Source organism: Rhinolophus hipposideros (genome assembly GCF_964194185.1).
Source record: "Rhinolophus hipposideros genome assembly, chromosome: 23".
Taxonomy (NCBI): Eukaryota; Metazoa; Chordata; class Mammalia; order Chiroptera; family Rhinolophidae; genus Rhinolophus; species Rhinolophus hipposideros.
The window spans coordinates 39,035,886-39,049,449 of NC_138069.1; the positions used below are offsets into that span (position 1 = coordinate 39,035,886).

The following is a 13,564-nucleotide window of genomic DNA, read 5'->3' on the forward strand; positions in this document are numbered from 1 at the left end:
GCACTGCTGGTGGGAACGTGAAAAGGTTCAGCCACTGTGGACGACAATGTGGTGTGTCCTCAAACGGTAGAACAGATCTACCACGTGGCCAGCACTTCCACTCCTAGGAACATATGCAAAACCTGAAGTTGGGGATTCGAGAGATGTCTTTGCCCACAGCAGCGTTACTCACAAGAGCCAAAAGGTGGAACCACGCCACGTGACCAGCAGTGGATGAATGGACAAATTATGTGTGTGCGTTCAATGAAATAACGTACCATTCAGCCTTAAAAAGGAATGGAATTCTGACACATAGTACAACACAGATGGACCTAAGGACATTAAGCTAAGGGACACAAGCCAGTCACAAAAGGACAAATACTATATGATCCCACGTACATGAGGTCCCTAGAGGAATCAGATTCGTGGAGACAGAAAGTGGAACAGAGGTTACCCAGGGCTGGGGGGAGGGGAACAGGCCATCAGTGTTTCACGGGGACAGAGTTTTTGTTTGAGGATGAAAAAAAAGTTCTAGAAATGAACAGTGAGCTTGCACAACACTGTAAATGTACTTAATGCCCTTGAATTGTATACTTAGAAATGGTGAAAATGGTCACTTCTATGGTCTGCATAGTTCACAACAATTTTAAAAACTGAGAGCAGGAGAGAAATAACTGTGAATGGTGCAAGCAATTCCACCCACGATGAGCAGGCGTCCGGGACAAGGGAGCAGAACCTCCAGCTCCCTCAGGAGGTCCCGTGAGTCGCATGGGCTGCTGGGAGCATTCAGCCACCGTGCGCCTCGGGGTTCCGGAGTCTAGAGAGAGCCCACTTGCCTACAACACGGGCCCTCCACGCCATGCATCTGGAGCCTTTGGACAGCAGTGGATTGGAAAGCACAGGAAAACAGGCTGCTCAGGACTCCGAGAGCAGCCGTGCTGGTCTCCACCGGGTACCTCTCTGGGGACAGCAGCTCATACCACTCGCCTCACAGGACGACTCTGCAACCTCATCCACTGGAAACGCCCGTGGCCATTCACTGCTGCGCACCTAACCGTCCACGGATGACGATGGGCAGTCACATCACCTCATGTCATGACCGCGGTAACCAGCACTTCAGTGTCCCCTTTCTACGAACAGGCAAGTCCAGGCTTAGAGAGGCGACCTGACTGGAACTAGGGTAGTGGCACCAGAATTTAAATCCGGGTCCTCTAACTTCCAAGATTCCGTGCACGTTCCACGACTGTACAAAGTCTCCCTATCATCTCCAGAACTCAAAGCCTCCAAGACCAGAAGCCAACAGCTACTTACCAGTGCGCCCAGGCCAGCCCTGTACAGGTCACGCACAACCAGGAGACACAGAAACCCTCCCGGCCTCAAGGACCTCAAGGTCCAGCTGGAGAGACCCACCCTCTGTCTGCTGCCAGTGGGGAGACAGTGTGCTTCGGAGAGCTGAGTGGGAACTGGGGCTGAACCTCAGCAGGGACCTTCTGGAAGGGAGTGATGTCAATAGGCAATTTTTACATTCATTTGTGAATGTATTCTGTGTAGGGAAAGGTTTCTGTTCATTGAGCCACCAAGTCCCCAGGGTCCCACATTTCTCATGGGCCCCCTCTGCATGGGACACTGGTCTACACTGCACCATGTGCTCATCTCCTCAGCAGCCTACTATGCAGCAGACAGCAAGCCTCTTGCACAGAAGAGGAGGCTGAGGCAGTCCCCCAGCAACTCCAGTGACAAAGCGGGGTCTGGAATGCTGGCGCCCTACTCCTGACGTCCACGTTCTTCCTCCGTCACAGTCCCCTCGGAGTCCAGAGCCTAGGAAACCATCCACATCTGGCCCAGGAGCCCAGTTCAGGGAAGGCCATTCCCCAGGGTCAGTCCCGGTCCTAAAATTCTCCCTGCTCACGTGGGTGGGGTCCTTTCCCCTAAACTCAGTCTGGAAAGCTTGTGCAGAACACCTTAAAACCCCACCCACTGAGCAGTCAGGCACGCGAGCTCTCTCTCCTCCCCTAACCCCCTCACTGGTGCTCTGAACAGATTATGCATCTGCCCTTTCCTGTCGTTCTGATTTTCTTCTGTCGCACCCGAGGACCGTCAAAACATCCTTTCAGACTGTACAACATTCACCACCTCAGCTCCGCCTCCTCTCCAAACCCAGAAGAACAGGAAAGACTCTGCTCCTTCACAGAGAAGCTGGAGGGCTTAGTGTGTGGCCTTGACCGAGGTCTCCCAGCCCCGGGCCAGAGCAGCAAGGGGCTGGGCTGAGCTGGGCAAGGCCACCCCTCTGTCACTCGTCACTCACTTGCACTCCTGAGAGTTGGCAAACGAGGCTGCCTGTCGCCTTTTCCAGGGTTTCCTTAAAAGGGATAGTTCCTCCTGGAGGTGGGGGAGGCCCAGGGAGGGACCGTTTTTCCAGGGGTGCACAAAACCTGGTTGCAACCACGCTGAAAAGCAGCACAGCCCACAGGGCCGGGCCTCCAGCAGGGCTCCTGTGTCCACACGGACGGACATGCATTGCCCAGCACCTGGCTCAGGTTTCACAAAGCCCAGAGCCTGCCCGAAAGGATTAGCAGCAATCGTGGCACACAAAGTGACTTGGCCAAACTTAAATTCTTTAAAAGCCTGCTTAAGGCAGCAATCCATCACCATGAGGCCCCAGAGGACGTAATAATGGCTGACGATAAAAACAAAACAGCTAACAGTACATGAGCACTCACTGTGTGCCAGGGAAGGGCAGGCCTTAAGTGGAATTTCTCACTTCATCTTCCATCCAGCCCTTGGGGGGAAATACTAGCATTCCCAATTTACAGATGAGGAAACTGAGGTTCAGAGAAGCACAGTGATTTGCTTCACGTCACACAGCAAGGGGTGGGGGTGAGGGCTGGAGCCAAACGTAAGCCTGCCTGAGCTCCGAATCACTTCCCCACAGGTCCTTCTGGTGAGTACCCAGTATTCCCTGTTCAGTCTCCCTTCGCTAAAGATAAATGACAATCATACCCAATAGCACACTTGACAGCTGTGAATTACTGAACCTACCAGAATTGAATCTGCCCTCAAGCCATTAAGGCAGGTGTTAGCCATCACACCCATTTCCCAGATGAGCAGAGTGAGGCTCAGAGAGGGTCAGGACCACCCAGGATTGTGGCCTGTGGTCATCTCCTAACACCCAGTCCAGTGTTCTCCTCACTCCACTAGGCTGGCAGGAATCAGCTTATTCCCTATTAATTCATTCAACGATTATTTACTGAGTCCACGTCAGTGTCAGGCACTTTTCCAGTGAACACAACAATTGCTGCCTAGAGCGCTCTTTTTGGGTCAGAATCACTGCTCCCCCATAACATAATCCACCCAACCCTGGTTTTTCTGCAGCAGCACTAACCCACCCTCATTCCCAGGTCCTAATATGCAATGGGACCGATTCCACCCCCATCTCTACACGTGGGTGGCTCATCCTGGCCAATCAGAACACAGAGACTGGCTCAGGGATCCAGACGAGATCAAGTCAGGCAATGAAATGCAACCTCAGAACAATCGCTGAGACCCCTGAGATGGCCCCAAACCCTGCTGTACTTCTAGCCCTCAGCCCTGCCTGAGGCAGGCCTAGAGCTGCTGGGCCATCCTGCCCGCAAGGGGAGCCTGAAAATGAAAGTAGCTGAGCCGAGAACTGAAGCAGCAGAGTCTAGGGAGGGCACGAGAGGACACTATTTGATCCCCACCAGGGAGTTGCTACTATTAAGAACCCCGTCTTATATGCAAGAAAACTCATGCTCAGAAAGGTCAATTCACTTGCCCAAGGTTACACAGCCGGTAAATAACAGGGCTGGGGGTTGTGTGGCTTCAAAGTCCATGTTCCTGACCACTTTGCCAGAGGTGCCTGTAAATTCTGCAAAAGTCCTCTCTGGGCCTCAGTTTCCCTCTCTGTATAGTAGGAGGGTGGAGAAATGATGCCCAAGATCTCCATGGTGTGATGTGAGAGCATCGTAGGGAATGGGTAGGTCTTGGAAAGCTAAGGGTAGTCCAAGTGGAAGGGGCACCCGTAGGAGGTGACAGGCAGGGAGTTGCATAAAGAACAAGTGGCTCTCTGTGGCTTCTGACGTCCGTTTCTCCCACCGGCTGAGGCAGGGCTGGGGTCCAGCAAAGGATCGGGGAGCTCTCCCCCAGCCCTGCTGTCCGGCCTTGACTAACGCCTCAACCCACAGCCTGGAGAGCAGACACACAGCGGACTGTGTTTTCTGGCCCAGGCACCTCTGTGGGAACAATCCTCCCCCTTGTGTGGCGCAGGGCCCCGCCTGGAGGAGGTGGGGACAGCCCTCCCTGCCAGGAGGGAGCCCTGCCCCAGCCACGGGGCCCAGGCAGGGGATGTGGGCTTCCTGAAAGTACTTCGCACAGTGGCAGCCAGTTGGGGACAGCCCCCAGGCTCTCCCCTGCCCTCCTGATCGCTGTGTGCCCTGCCTCCCCCTCCGGGGAACAAGCTGACATCACAGAACTCAGGGACCAGAAAGAACATTAGCCACCACTCCTAAACCCCTATGCTCCAACCCCCACTCTGCAGATGAGGAACAGAAAAAGGTGCAACAGTGAACAGTGTCCAATCTGTGACAGCTCCTTCTTTCCCTCCCTGCAGAACAGAAGACCGCCTGCCTCAGGCATCTTCTAAAGACAAAAATTAGCAATAGGTTTTAAGAGCCTTGAAAATACCTTTTAAGCCTATTATCCCTCCTTCCTGAGACTTTAAGGCCAGGACATAATTCCGAAAAAGATAACCGAAGAAATATACCACGCTCATGTTCAAAATAATGGCCAAAATAATGGCAAAAAAGTGGAAATAACCTTAATGTTCCACTGCAAGACAATGGTTGAATTAACTTGATGGGATATTAAGCAACCCTTTAAAATGATAAATAGGAAGATGATATAGGAATGAGATAAAAATAACTAGGCCATAATAATAAGTTAACAAAGCAGGATAATAAAATTATAGCTAAGTTATAACTGGGAAAACTGTGCACCTATGGACAGGGAAAAGTTGAAAACACAGCCTAAGAAACGCAAGTGGTGATAGAAGTAAATTTCAGCCCATGACACCTGCAACGCCCACAGGGTCCGAGCGAGGACAGACAGGGGCTGGTGCCAGAAAGTGACCGCCTCATCCTGAGCATGTCTCTTCTCAGGAACCCACTTTGTGCTGTGCAGTCCACTGTGGTAGCTACTGGCCACACTGTGGCTATTTAAATCACATGAAATTAAATTTGTAGTATCCTGGTGGCACCAACCAGCTTTCAGGTGCTTAACAGCCACGTGTGGTTAGTGGTTACCATACTGAAACAAGCACACACAGAACATTCCATCCCTACAGAAAGTTCTAGTAGGCAGCTTTGCACACAAGGCTGCACCTGGCAGAAAACGCATTCTCACAGAGGTCAGTGAGGGAGCATCTGAAACCCACTCCCATGTCCCAGACCCAGCGTCAGAAACAGATATTTCTTTTTCTAAGAAAGAGTGGGTAGAACCTCAGGCGGGGATCACTTGTTGGTGAGGTCTCCTCGCAACCTGGCTGGGCAGCGGGCGTGAGGGACGGCTCGCAGCTGACCTGTCAGTGGGTCAGAGCCAAAGAATGAAGCAGTCAAGGCTAAAGGTTTCTATTTCCCCATCCTGTTGATTCTGGATGGCTGTGCCAGGCTTGTGTCAAATACAGTTCAGGCCACTGGAATCAAGAAAAGGCTTAGTCTGTGTCCCATAACATACAGCTGTGTGTCTGCACAGTGACGACGGCTGCCAATTGCAGGAAAGGCTTGGACTCTATTAAGGTGTGAGGAAATCTGGCCCCAGAGGGAACCAAGGTCACAGGAGAACCGGCTACATGCAGGGGAAAGGCCCAACGTAAATTCCAGCAGAGTGGTCTGGGGGCAGCAGACACAGAGCCTGGCAGCCAGTGTGGCCTTGGGCTCAGATTCCCAAAGTGTCCCTGGCCGGCAGAATGGCGTCAGTCATGGAGTAGAGCGGTGTATGCACCCTGGCCCACCTTCCATTGGCTCGAGTCCTTGCGGGCCTAAGGGTAAAACGGGGCTGCTGCAAGGCCTCCTGTGGCCTCCTGAGGTCTCCTGAGGCAGGACAACAAGCACCCCACCTTTCTCCAGTACAAGCGCATGAGGTATGACAGGTCCTGCCACCTCCTTCCATTGAAGAGGGAACGAAGGCCCAGGTAGAGGGAACTGTCCCAGGTCCTGCAGCTAGGAAGTGGCTGCCTAGACTCAAACTTGGATTGGCTCTCTGCCCAGTGCTCTTTCCACTCAGTAGCCCACAAGAATAAATATTTCCAGGGGTCTCCTGGCCCCCAGAGGCTGAGTATGCCAATCCTCCTTCCCCACCTCTCCCTCCATTGCCTTCAACCAGAAATACTCCTAGGATGATCCTTCAATGGCTCCCTGCTGCTGACACGATAAAGCCCAAACTCCCTGGCCCAGCATCGCGGCCCTGGTTTTTTTGCCCCGTCTACTTTTCCAGGATCCCACAACCTCCCCATGTCCACGCCATGCTACAGCCTGTGTTCTGCTTCCTATTTCCATGCCTTTTTTAATGTGTGTAACCTGTGTTTAAGCTTCCTACAAAGTCTAACTCAAACAGAGGCTGCCCCATGAAATGTTCCCAGGAGCCCCTCCCACCCCTATACTAGCATTTCCTCACACCACATTAGGGCTTTCGTCATAGACCACCTGGAGCCATGGTCATTTTTATTCACAGATTCTCCCTCTGACCTGGCTGGGAGCTCCGAAAGGCTAAACCCATGTCTGATTCATTTTAGTCAACCCCACGGAGCCTGGCACAGTGGATAAATGGGAGCATGGGAGGGTGGGTAAATGGCAAGATGGGAGAATGGGTGGCAGACAGGCGGATGGGTGAGTGGATGGATGAATGGGAGGGTATATGGAAGGATCAATGTATGGGAAGATGGTGGGCGGGTGGATGGATGGATGGATGGATGATGGAAGGGTGGGTAGGTGGATAAATGAATAAATGAATGAACAAAGGAACTGGTGTTTGTGTCTACTTGCAAACAGAGAGAAATGAGGCCCTCTACATAACAGAAAGGAAAGGAACAAGAAGTCCATTTTCTCCTCAACACATTTAGATTCCTGAATTTCTAGCTGTTCAGTTTTGGAAGCTGGGCCTCTTTACCTTGGAGGAGCCACAGGCTTTGATGGCGCCAGGACATACACCGTTAACTAGCCCTGCCAAGTGGACAGAAACCATCAATAATCGCCAGGGCCAAGTTTCAGCTCAGCGACAAACGAGACGGCTGAGTTTCAGAACAAGCAACACTTAAGGATGACAAAGATTATGAAGCACAAAAGCAGAGGAATGACATGGCCTCCAAAGACAGGCATTTAATACTCTCTCCCTTGGGGAAGAGAAGCCTGGCAAGCCATCCTGGCACTACAGGGAAATGCCGAGCCTCAAAATCCTTCAGGGCCGGCAAATAAAAACCAAAAACCCAAACAGGATTGGCCCCAAAGGTATCACGTCATGCCCTTGGCCGAAAACCCAGGCAACCTGTCCAACTTGGCCAGGGCTGTGGGAGCCCACAGATCTCAGCTCTTCAGAAGTGATAGGGAATCCAAGCCTGCATATCACTGATAAAGGAGGTGAGAAAGGCGGCGTGAGCTCCGCCTTCTTGGGGCCACTGTTCCCACCTTTCCCAGGCTCCCTGTAGCCAGAGGAGGATGCGTGCTGAGTCATGGCAGGAGGGTGGCCTGGGGTCAACAGCAAAGAGGAGGGAGAGAAGGAAGCCCCCTTATCCAGGGCCTCGTCCACTCCCCACACCATCCAAGCACCTGTAGGCTTTTACCTCCTCAATCTTCACCACAACTTTGGGGAATGTGAGTTCTTAGCCCTGCTTTCCGGCAATCCCCAAACTTCAGAGATTAAGGTTTTGTCCTGTTTTTTATTATTCTCTAAAGCAATATGTGCTCATTAAAGAGAATCTTGAAAACATAATGCTACAAAGAACCACCCCCCATGCCTTGAACACCTCTTCCCAGCGTTCCTGTTGCTGATGTACCCAGCTTTGTCTAGTAGTCCATCCTAACACTTCCCAGCTGTGTGACCCCAGGGGACGTACGAGACCTCTCTGTCCCTCACTTTCCTCCTTTGTACAAGGAAGATGTTAGTAGTTCCTGCCTCGTGGGCTGTTGCAAGCATTCAATGAGTTAATATGTGAAAGACGCTCAGAACAGGGCTGAACCATAGTAGAGACCCCACAAACACTGACTCAGGATTGTCTCTTTCTCCCCACGAATACAATTTTCCATACTTCATAAGATGAGACACACTGCACACCCTGACTTCTCCTTTTCCCTTGTATCAGCAGTATGCCCTGACCAGCCCTTGGATCACGAAACACTTGCCCAGCACCGTCTGCAAGGGCTGCAGACTAGTCCGCTGACCAGTGGGCCGCAGAGCTGGCCACCCCCACCGCCGGGCCACGCTACGCTGGTCACGTGGTGCTGCGTGCGTGCAAAAGCCCGGGACTTGACTGACCCGTTGGCAGACGGCTCTGCCAATGCCTGGGCCGCTTTGTCCCCTCACTGGTCACAGCGGCAGGTGGCCCCTCCCCGCGCCCTCGCTAACACTGGAGAGAAATGGGATGTGAAGCTCAGCGCGGCCAGTCCTGCCTGTGTGTCCTTGGGCACGACCTCGTCGGATGGCAGGTGCAAAGACACCCATGTCCCGCTTGTGACAGGTACTGTGTTATCCTCATTTGCAGAAAGAAAACACCAACCAGGCTCAGAGGGGTGACTCACTTGCCCAAGGTCATGCAGCAAAGACAATGGCCAAGCGAGGACTTGCGCCTGCGAGGCGGGACTCCTGTGGGAGGTGTGGGTGCTCCAGGGTCTTCTGCCGTGCACTGTGCTGGCCGGGTCGAAGGTCCTGCAGGCAGACCAGAGGTGCGGACTGGCCCGGCTGCCTCATTAGCGAGGAGGTACACCAGTCACCTCTCCTGAGCCTCAGCGACAGGTTTCCGTCACCTAAAGTGGGGGTAGGGCTGGTGAGGGTGCTCCAGGAAGGCGGCGTGACAACGACCTCAGGCCACCCCTACCTGGCCCCGGAGCTCACTGAGAGGCAAAGCCAAGGCAGGAAGAGGCTCGGGACTAACAGGGACGCCTGCTTCACAGGGTCACTGCCTCACCGTGACAAAGCCAATGTGATGGGGGCCTGGGCTGCCAGACAACACAGGCTGGAGCTTTCCAGGAAGGCGGGTGACGGGAGGGGAGGCGCCAAGGCTGGCTTCTCCCCCCAGGGCATGAATGCCGCTCTTCCGGCCACCCAGAGTGGCCTCAGCTACCCTGCACTGCCTGGCCATAGGGCAGGCACGGAGCTGAGACTGCCCACCCCTGGCAGTGAACTTCTCAGAGGCTGGACTGGAACCTTCATCTTCACTGACCGTGATTATTCTCAGCACAAGCGAGAGCAGGGAGCTTTAGGCTGACCCCTAGGGACGCCACACACTGGCATCTACCCAGGAGCAGCGTCCAGGCAATCTGCCTCGGCACCCCTCAGGAAGCCAGACAATCTAGTCGACCCACAGAAATCATCATCACAATGAGGACAATGGTCACACTCACTTCTCCTTCCTCCGTGACATCGTGCTGGGCACCATGTCAAGGAGGGCCACAGGTCTCAATCTTCACAAACTCTCTGAGGGAAACACTATTTTGATCTTCATTTTACAGTTAAACACACTCAGAAAGGTGAGGTAACTTTCCCAAGATCACACAGCAAGTAGGCAGTGAAGCGAGGAGAAAGCTCCAAACTGATCCCAGTGCCGGCACTTATAATCAATCACAAGGCTGGGCCTGGCCAGACTGGGAGAACCTGGGTCTGGCACTTACTCATTCATCATTCATTCATTCAGCAGAAATAAACTGAGTGTCCTACCATGACCAGAGCCTGTTGTCCACAAAAGATGAGTAACTCCCTGCCCTCGGGGACCTTACCTCTTCCAGAGAGGAAAGAAAATAAATAAGGAGACACACAAGAGAATCCCAGTTTGTGACAGGATCTCTGAAGGAAATTAGCAGAGAGCTGTCACCATGATCAGAGCAGGCCTCCCTGAGGAGGGGACATGCGAGTTGAGACCCAGAGGAATGAGAAGGAGCTCAGCTATGCAGAGTCACAGGAAGAGAGTGGCAGGTAGAAGCCAAGGCAAGTGCAAAGGTCCCGAGGCAGAAAAGGGCGGTGGTTCCTTCAGCTCCTCAGTGGCTCCCATCCTCCTCCCCCATGGGACCCAGGTTGGTTAACTCTGGTTAACTCTAGTTAACTCTTTATTGAACAGCACGGTGGTTAACCCTTGAGTCTCAGGGCCTGAATTCTGGGTCTGGTATAGCCTATCAGTAAGAAAATAAATAAGGAAGCTATGGGGGAAAGGAAGAAAAAAATGTAGCAAAGGAGAAAGCAGAGAGAAAGAAGAGAAAGAAAAGAGTGAGGAAGTGGAAGGTGAGTGCGACGGAGGAAAGGAGAAGAGTGGGAAGGGGGAAGGGAGGAAGGGGCTCTTTCTAGTGTCTTCCTCCCTGCCCTGCTGGCAGCACCCCGGAGTGCTCAGACCCTTACATGCTGCAGCACCAGCAGCCCCACACCCACCAGGGCCCCAGGAGCACCCAGCTTCCTCACCCTGACGCCCACCCCCTTCCCTTGCCACTTCCTCTGCCAGCCCTGCCTGCACCCGTCACCACTTCCTCTGAGCAAGAGGCCACCACGACCATGAAGGGCTCAGCCCCAGCTGAGGCTGTGGCAGGGTCACATCCGAGGACACAGAAGCACCAAGGCCTCAGGGAGACACCCCAGTGCAGCGACCCTGGACCCTTTCCTTCCAACAAGCCCCTTCATCTTCCCCTCCGTTCCATACAGTAGAGAAAAGCACAGGCTCTGGGCTACAGAGATGTGGGTTTCAGTCCCATCCTTGCCACCGAAAAGCTGTGTGACCCTTAGCAAGTCACTGGACCTCTGTGGGCCTGTGCTTCATCAGGTGTGAAGTGCGATGCCAACCTCTGCCTTCCATGGGGCTAGACGTTAAATGATGGACAGATAAGAATGGAGCAAAAGTCACCTGCCTACTCATTCACTTATCTCATTCGCCTTGGAACCCACAGTGGGGACACAGTTAACCATTGTAATGGCTAACACTTATTTGAGCTTTTCCAGCATCCTGGACCAAGTGGTTTGCCTGGGTTATTTCATCCTCAACAACCCATTGCTACTGCCATTTTGCAGCTAAAGAAACTGAGGCACAGGGAAGTCATTTTCTCAGGATCACACAACCCATCCACAGAAGGCAGAGCCGGGCTCTAACTCCAGGACCTCAATCACACTCCAGTGCCATCTCTGGTCCCTGACAAACATTGGCGTCCCTTCCCATCTCACCCTCTCTACTCTCCTTCTTCCCCGACTCCCATGCCTGGCTCTCTAGCATCTTCCGCACCTCCCATCCACATACAACAGTTAATCTCGGGCTGGTCGCCTTCCATCAGTCCCTTCTCCCTGGGCCCTGACTTGGGCCCCAACCACAGCTCTAGCCTTCCTTCCCACCCCGGGCTGCCCCAGCCACCAGGACAAGGCCACTCTGCCCCAGCCTTCACTCATCAGTGGCCACCCTGGCCTTGGGCAGCAGGAAACCTGGCTCCGGCATCCCCCAATTATCTGGGCCAGCCACTCCCCCTCTGGTGGCCCCTCAAAGAGAACTCCTCTCTGGCACTACACGAGGCTGAGTTGGTCAGGCCTGGGGTCGTGGGGCAAGGCATTAACTGAGCTCAAAACTGTCACATCGAAATTCCTCAGCGTGGCACTCAAGGCTCCTTGACTTGGTCCTCAAATACTACTCTAGACCTGGCCCCACCTGGCCAGTCCCAAGGCCAAGCCCAGCTCCCAAACCCAGTGACCACTGGGCTTTAGGAGGCAACAGAAACGTACAGACTGGGCCAGGGGGAAGGCATGAGGTGGCGGTGAACAGTAGAGACCAGGCCTGCACTGCCGAGTATAGTGGCCACATGTCACTTCTGAGCCCCTAAAAAGTGGCTTGTACAGGCTGAGGTGTGCTGTAGCCGAAAACACATGCCGACTTTCAAAGAATATTCAATATCTCCTTCTATACTGATTACATGCTGACATGATAATGCTGTGGGTATATTGGGTTAACTAAAATACACTGTTAAAATTCACTTCTCCTGTTTCTTTCCTTGTCTGCATGAGGCTACTGGAACATTTTAATTGCATACATGGCTTGTGTTACATTTCCTTTGAACAGCACTGCAGGCCGGGTGGTACCAGCTTATCTGATCTTTCCAGAGAAGACAGAAATCTGGGCTTTTATGTGAAATCCCGTCATCAAAACGCGGGCCGTCACTTCGGATTTGGTTCAGCCACCATGGGAGCCATAGAAAGCTGTCCGCAGGCCACTCCAGGCTCCAGGGCCACCGGTTGGCAACCTCAGGCCTCACTTCCGGCCTCTGTCCCGGCCCAGGCTTCCTCCTCCCTCCTCTCCAGCTGTCACCACCCCCCCTGCCAGGTGGAAGTTTCCCCTCTCACCACTAGAGAGCCAGGCATGGGAGTCAGGGAGGAAGGAGAGCAGAGAGGGTGAGATGGGATGTTTGTCAGGGACCAGAGATGGCACCGGAGTGTGGTTGAGGTCCTGGAGTTTAGAGCCCGGCTCTGCCTCTTGTGGGTTGTGTGATCCTGAGAACACACACTCTCATCCCAGCAGACCTTCCTTTTTCTTCCCGCTGTGGTGCTGAGGGCAGCAGGAGAGACCACTGGCCGACCCTGACCACCTCCTATAGACCACCTGCTCCTACGCCCTTTGTGTGAGCTAGTCATCGAATTCTCACAGCAGTTCTGTGGGGGGAGTGGTCGTCAGCCCCACTGTCCCTATGGGGAAACTGAGGCTCAGAGACAAGCCACTCGCCGGACATCACACAGCGGCTTAAGTGAGACGGCCAGGATTCGAACCCGGTCTGTCTGGCCGCAAGGCCCGAGCCTTTCATCGTATATGCAGGGACCTGACACACAGGCAAACACTTACTGTTTGCTGAACTGAATTGAGGCACATTCATTTGTACGAGACAGTGGTGCTCAACTGGTGGATTTTGCCCCCCAGGGGACATGTGGCAAAGTCTGGGGACACGTTTGGCTGTCACAGGTAGGGGACACAGAGGGGGAATGGTGTTGGCACTGGTGATACTTCTAGTGAGCGGGGAGGCAGGGAAGCTGCTAACAGGATGGCCCCCACACCAAAGAATTACTTGCCCAAAATAGCACCAAGGCGGGGAAGGCCTGGTATAAGGAACACGCTATAAACACTAGTCTTTCTGCCTTGTCTCCGGTTAAGCAGCGTAAGTGGCCAAGACCTTCTCCGTTTGATACCAAGAGCATCAACAATAAACTATCCTCCTTTCCTGCCCACTTCCTGGGTGGGGACCAGGTGCTAACTGTACCACCTCTTTAGCCCCGCTCAGCCCTCCCTCAGCCTCCAGATTACCTCCTGCATTTACAGACAAGAGCATGAGGCTCAGAGAGGGAGGTCGCTTGCTTG

General features: G+C 53.4%; 1 protein-coding gene across 1 annotated transcript in view; it reads right to left on the reverse strand.

Moving 5' to 3' along the window:
- STK10 (serine/threonine kinase 10) overlaps positions 1 to 13,564 on the reverse strand; it is an 87,819-nt gene that overhangs the window by 69,687 nt on the left and 4,568 nt on the right. The window lies entirely within an intron of this gene.